This window comes from Numida meleagris, chromosome 4 (assembly GCF_002078875.1).
Source record: "Numida meleagris isolate 19003 breed g44 Domestic line chromosome 4, NumMel1.0, whole genome shotgun sequence".
NCBI classification, from domain to species: Eukaryota; Metazoa; Chordata; class Aves; order Galliformes; family Numididae; genus Numida; species Numida meleagris.
The window spans coordinates 90,122,541-90,127,540 of NC_034412.1; the positions used below are offsets into that span (position 1 = coordinate 90,122,541).

Sequence of the window (5,000 nt, forward strand, 5' to 3'; positions counted from 1 at the left end):
TTCCCTTTCCCTTTCCCTTTCCCTTTCCCTTTCCCTTTCCCTTTCCCTTTCCCTTTCCCTTTCCGCCTGTAAGTCTTATATTTTTTATGGGAGTGGTGAAAAATATTAAATACCTCTGCTGTCTGATCCTAGCAAGGGTAGGGCTGACAGAAGCAGAAGCCAAGTGGTTAATCCTCTACCATGCCCCAGCTCCTAGGGTTACTACTGCAATGTGTTGTATGACCAGGGATGGTCCCAGTGCATCACACTGGGAGTGAGCTCTCAAATAGAAATTAAGGTAGGTATTCCAAAAATACCCACCCCAGTTTCTGTGCCTGTAAACTACATTTATTATCTGTCAGGGGTAGCAGCTTTGTCACCATCCTAAAAGAATATGCAGAGATCTGAGAAGCCCTTCTTGTCATCAGACCCTATCTATCTCTGCATACCTAGTGGATATGCCACCAACTCAGCCTGTTCCTTGAGCTTGCATTGCTTTCGCTCAACTGAATTTGCAAAAGTCTTTCTCGCTTCAGCTCCTTGGAGCACTTTGACTTGAAAAGAGAGAGATGGATGATTAATGTGTTATTTCACTACTTCTGTGCATTAGATCTCCCCCCCAAAAATCTGCTTCATCAGAGCTCTGAACTTCAGTGTACCTAAGATTAATTTAGAGGGTTATGCTCCATGAGTATTATTCAGAGTTTGGTGATATCTGATTTCCCTTCTCGTTGGTTGTATCTTACTCATGCTTGAACTCTACAGAGAAATCTGACAAATGTATAGCCAGGCTAAATTGAGATGTTTCACCTTATCTGATATTTGATGTGAACCTTTGGCTTCTTTGAGGCTGGAATTAAGTACTAGCTTTCAGTCATTCTAATTAGCAGTTGCTTGAAATGATAGTGAAATCCATTTTCTGAGCCAAATGATTCACTCAGACATTGAGGAAATAAAAATAAACAGCATTAGATTTGATCATTTAGAGTAATATGCAAAATATGCTGGGAATCATAGAATCATAGAATGGCTTAAGTTGGAAGAGACCATAAAAACCATTCAGTTCCAACTCCCCACCATGGGCTGATTGCCCTCTACCAGATCAGGCTGCCCAGGGCCTCATCCAACCTGGCCTTGGGTACTTCCAGGGCTGGGGCATCCAAAACTTCTCTGGACAGCATGTTCCATTGCCTCAATATTTTTGTTCTGTAAACCATCAGAATGGCATAAGGAAGAACAGAATTTGACTCTTGGTAAGCATTGTATCGTTCAATCCATTAGGAAGTTTGAAAGGTGCATAGAACATGTAAGATCTATCCCTTGTAGCTACACACTCTCATTTCTCAAAAAACTCTTACCAGAAGGAGTGGGGCTGTGCTTGACCTGGCTGTATTGCACAACCGAATCCTGAGGGATGATGTGGGCTTTATAATGAGTCTCTGTAGCTCTGTGCTTACAAAAATAGACAGTTGGCGTGATGTGCATCAGCTACAAGGAGCATTCTAGAGCAAGACATCAGCTAATTACTGGCACATGTTAAAGTCTTGGTTTGGGTCTTTTTTTTCTTTTTTTTTTGCAGAATAATCAAAGGTTGTCTTGTCACTGAACAAACCAGCACATTTCACAGATCTTGCTCTGCCTCGAGAAGACTGCTTGTTGCATGGATCCATAACCATGTACAAACACACTGCTGCTGAACCTTATATACTGGGAGGCAACATTACAGCTGAGCAATCAACCCTAGCACTGCATCGCTTGACTGCTTCATTTCTCAATTTCAGTGTTGCATAAACAACTGTTTTTCTGCCTGTTCTACATGCTCACACACGCACAGAGGCCCTGCTTCTCTGGTCCCTCCCACACAGGCAAACTTCCCTTGGCTTTGCGGGAAATTTTGCCTAACCATTAAAATGTCGCCTTTTACATGTTTTCTTCAGATTGACTTTGATGATGAGAATAAATGTATCTCTTTTGGAGACCTGCTCACTCTCCTTGGGCTCACACTGCACTTAACATTACTCTGTGTTCACAAAAATCTATGTGCTGTGTTGATCTGGGAAAGGCAAATATGATGTAGTACCATCTACATGAAGGTTGTGGCATATTCAGGAAAATTAACTAGCTTTGGGTCAGCCAACTGAAATTATTTTAGATTCTGTAACATCAGAACTGCTCCTTTTGCCAACAATTTCTTGTCCTTCCTCTACCTTGTAAAAATGTCTTAGATTCTATATTTAAGTGCGACAAAAATCAAGAGTCTTTCTGTTCCAACATAACATTGTAATGTTGTAATGAATACAGCACTTACCTTTCTGTTTTCTGGATATTCAATAACAGCCTTGATTTTGGAAATCTAATTCCTGAAAATATCATTAAAATCATTCTCAGAGAGGGAAAGCCGATAGTGGGGTACTGCGCGAAGTGGACTCGGGATCCGAAGGCTGCCACTGGCTCAGGTTTCTTACCTCCTGTTTATTCTTCAAACTGAGAAAGAAAAAATTGATCCTCACAAATAAATAATAATTCCTAGTAGAGGTAAAACATGGTGCCAGTGCACACATTTCCTATGGTAACTTTGCAACAAAAGATCTCATCACAAGCTAACTAGTGAGGACATAAGTGGAGGCACAAGAGGTGTATCCAAAATGTTTCAGTCCTTCTGAGACTTCCCCAAGTTTAAGGCTGAATCTTGACCTTAGCAGTAAACATCAGTAAAAGTGATAGGTAATATTAAAAGCACCAGTTTTACCAGCATATACACTAGCAAAACTGTTCATTCTTGGACTGGAATAACTCCAGATGTTGGTCATCTCTACTCACCCCACCTTGAACATGTTCGTTCAGTCTATGCAAGGAGAGAGCTGGAAGCTCCTTTGCACCTCTCATTTGTAGCTAGGGACCTGCACCCATCTGGATCGCTATGTTCAGCATCAGCCTCACTACGTGTGTTGTATTTATCTGCATTTTTTATCTAGTAGTCACTGTGCTGTTCAGGAGCCAAGTATGGTGGTTTCAGACCTCAGTGTTTGCTTTACCAGACAAACTTCCCTGGTCATTAGGGGTGTATTGCATAGCCTCTCCTTTTCTCTCCTGGGCTATTTGGAAGGTGATAATTCTTGGAAAAACACAATCTAAATTTTCAGGAGTTTCTGTCACTTCTATCAGGGTAGGAATACTTCACTGGGTCATTTGAAGGGCTACATGGCAGATAGTTTTTATTAATTGGATATTTAAACGCCCCAAGGCAATAAGGGTTGTTCTAAGCAGAACCACCTTTTTGAAGAGGCAGACTGTGCGACTGTGCAGGGTCTCATTAAGATGGTCTAATTCTTGATTTTCTAGGTGTTCTCCAAGAATTTGACCAAAAATGCCTTTGGGAGAGATTTGCAGTTTTTCATGTGCAAGCCATAAACCTCCAAGAAAAGCATTAGGTAGGAATTTATACTGTCAAGGGTGTTTCCACAAATGTATTTTATAGCGCCCAGATCAATCAGCCCTAAAATTCACCCTCTCCTCTGCAGCATAGAGTTGGCTATGTGGTTTCTGTGTAGGGGAGGATAAGCACCAGAAATCTACATTACCTGTATAACAAGAGCTTTGAGATGTCATTCAGACTACCACAGTTTTGAACATTTTTCTGCGGGTTATAAATAATTACCCCTTTCTGACAGTAACACATTGCAGCATGTGAACTCACAAGCATATGGAAATGTATTGTATTGGGAGATGAAAGAACTGAGCATAGCCTTGCCAAAAAGGACTTTGGGATACTGGTGGATGGCAAGCTCGCAGCCCAGAAAGCCAACTGTATCCTGGGCTGCACCAAATGAAGGGTGGCCAGCAGGTCAAGGGAGGTGATCCTGCCCCTCTGCTCTGTCCTGGTGAGGCCTCACCTGGAGTACTGCATCCAGATGTGGAGTCCTCAGTACAGGAGAGACATGGACCTGTTGGAGCGTGTCCAGAGGAAGGGCCACAAAAATGACCCAAGGGATGGGACACCTCTCCTATGAGGACAGGCTGAGAGAGCTGGGGCTGTTCATCCTGGAAAACAGAACGAGCAAAATGCTGCAGGGAGGCACAAAAGCATGAAAACAGGTGTCTCCATCCTGTGCCTATTAATAAGAAGGGATTACATGCCAGTATGACTAAAGCAGGTTTAATACAAGGGTCTGCTTGAAAACAACTTCTACACAGACTAGCTAATTTTTACCTTTGGAGAAAGCTGTATTTGCCTGCCTCTTCTGTATTACTGGTGTGGAAGTGGAAAACTTGACATTGACTTGTTGGAACCAACAAATGGGTTTTCTGCTTTGCTGAGCAAACTAGACAAGCGTTTGATGGAAGGTCAGCACAAAGAATTGTTTCTTGAACACAGTATTGCCTGTACTGGGGGAAAAAAGATACCCATAGTGCTATCCAGGAAAGATATGGAATTATTTTTCTTGAATTGGGTTCAGCCATTTTTTGGTAGGACCAGAGCTATCCGAAGGATAAGTGCTGGCTCCTAGGGAAGTGCAAGGTGTTGTGTTGATATCCATGCAGGCTGTGATCATCTTGCGTTTGTTACTCTCAAAACTGGGTAGTTCCTTGAGGCAGCTTCAATGAGGGCTCATAAGAAGATGTTTGGGTTCTGCCTGGTTCTACAAGTCTGGCAGTCTTCAGGGCACATGATGTTTCTCATTAACTTTCTCAGCTTAGATTTTCTGCCATCAGTACTTTATGGTCTGTCCCTTTCCTATTAGGAAGTCTGAGTCAAATGTAGCATGATTCTCTACCCCTGTTTGCAACCTCCAAAGCTCTGTAATCCAGTCTCTGATGCCTGGAAGTCTCTGATTACCCTGTTATCCATGTTGCCTCTAGCTGAGGGCAGACAACCCAAATGCAGTGCCTGCCTGAGACAGGTTTGATATCAGGCATGCTACCATCTTCCTCTCCTACCTCAGTCTACCATGCCCCAAGGGGATGAAGAGGATGCTGAGGCAGACCCAGGGACACATGGGTGTGGAATTTAGCTAAATGTC

General features: G+C 42.7%; 1 long non-coding RNA gene across 3 annotated transcripts in view; it reads right to left on the reverse strand.

Moving 5' to 3' along the window:
* Positions 1 to 2,955, reverse strand: part of LOC110398653 — an 11,956-nt gene extending 9,001 nt beyond the window's left edge. The window contains exons 1-2 of one of the 3 annotated variants that reach the window (XR_002438526.1): positions 2,800 to 2,955; positions 2,288 to 2,463 (exon numbers count right to left, since the gene is read on the reverse strand). This is a non-coding gene — a long non-coding RNA (uncharacterized LOC110398653). Of the gene's footprint in view, positions 1 to 2,287 lie in introns of all 3 variants that reach the window. The other 2 variants (XR_002438525.1, XR_002438524.1) reach the window with 2 other exon arrangements.